Genomic DNA, 611 nt, shown 5'->3' with positions numbered 1-611 from the left:
GGACGGGACGGGACGGGTGACAGAGCGAGCGGGACGGAAACGAGCTGGGTTTGGGAGCCGATGCTGACCTTTGATCTGTACACAGATGCAGACAGCAGGTTGCCTAGTTGGCAGGCGGAATTGCCGAAAAACGTGTTTTTTTGACTTTTGCCTATGATGCCGATAAATGTTATCAATTAGCGTTGGGCCAACAATAACACTCAATGTTTGCTACGATCTCGCGCAAACCCGGTTGCAATTCTATGAATATGTGCACCACTGCAGCGAAAATACTGGTTGTCACTTAGGCGTTACGCCCACCGTAACATCACGCCGCGCGGTACCAGCGACCTGACAAACTTTAAGTACCTACCCTAGAGTGTCTGTGGACAGCGAGTCCCCGGCCTCGGCCGCGCGTTCGCGGCGCGGCAGGGGGAAAATCATGTCGGGGGTAAATTGGCGAGAAAGTGACAAAGGCCTTAAATCCATTCTTGCGCATGGTTTTCGACATCGCAGTACCCTTCGCGCGATGTTTTTTTAAACTCCTCGACGTGTTTTTTTCATTTAAGCTGCGTTCCGAATAGATCGATGGCTTCGCTCCTGAAAATGGAACGCCCTACGCCTCCCCCCCA

This window comes from Frankliniella occidentalis, unplaced genomic scaffold, assembly GCF_000697945.3.
Source record: "Frankliniella occidentalis isolate FOCC.00 unplaced genomic scaffold, Focc_3.1 Scaffold331, whole genome shotgun sequence".
NCBI lineage: Eukaryota > Metazoa > Arthropoda > Insecta > Thysanoptera > Thripidae > Frankliniella > Frankliniella occidentalis.
Note: the sequence above shows the minus strand (reverse complement) of the source record.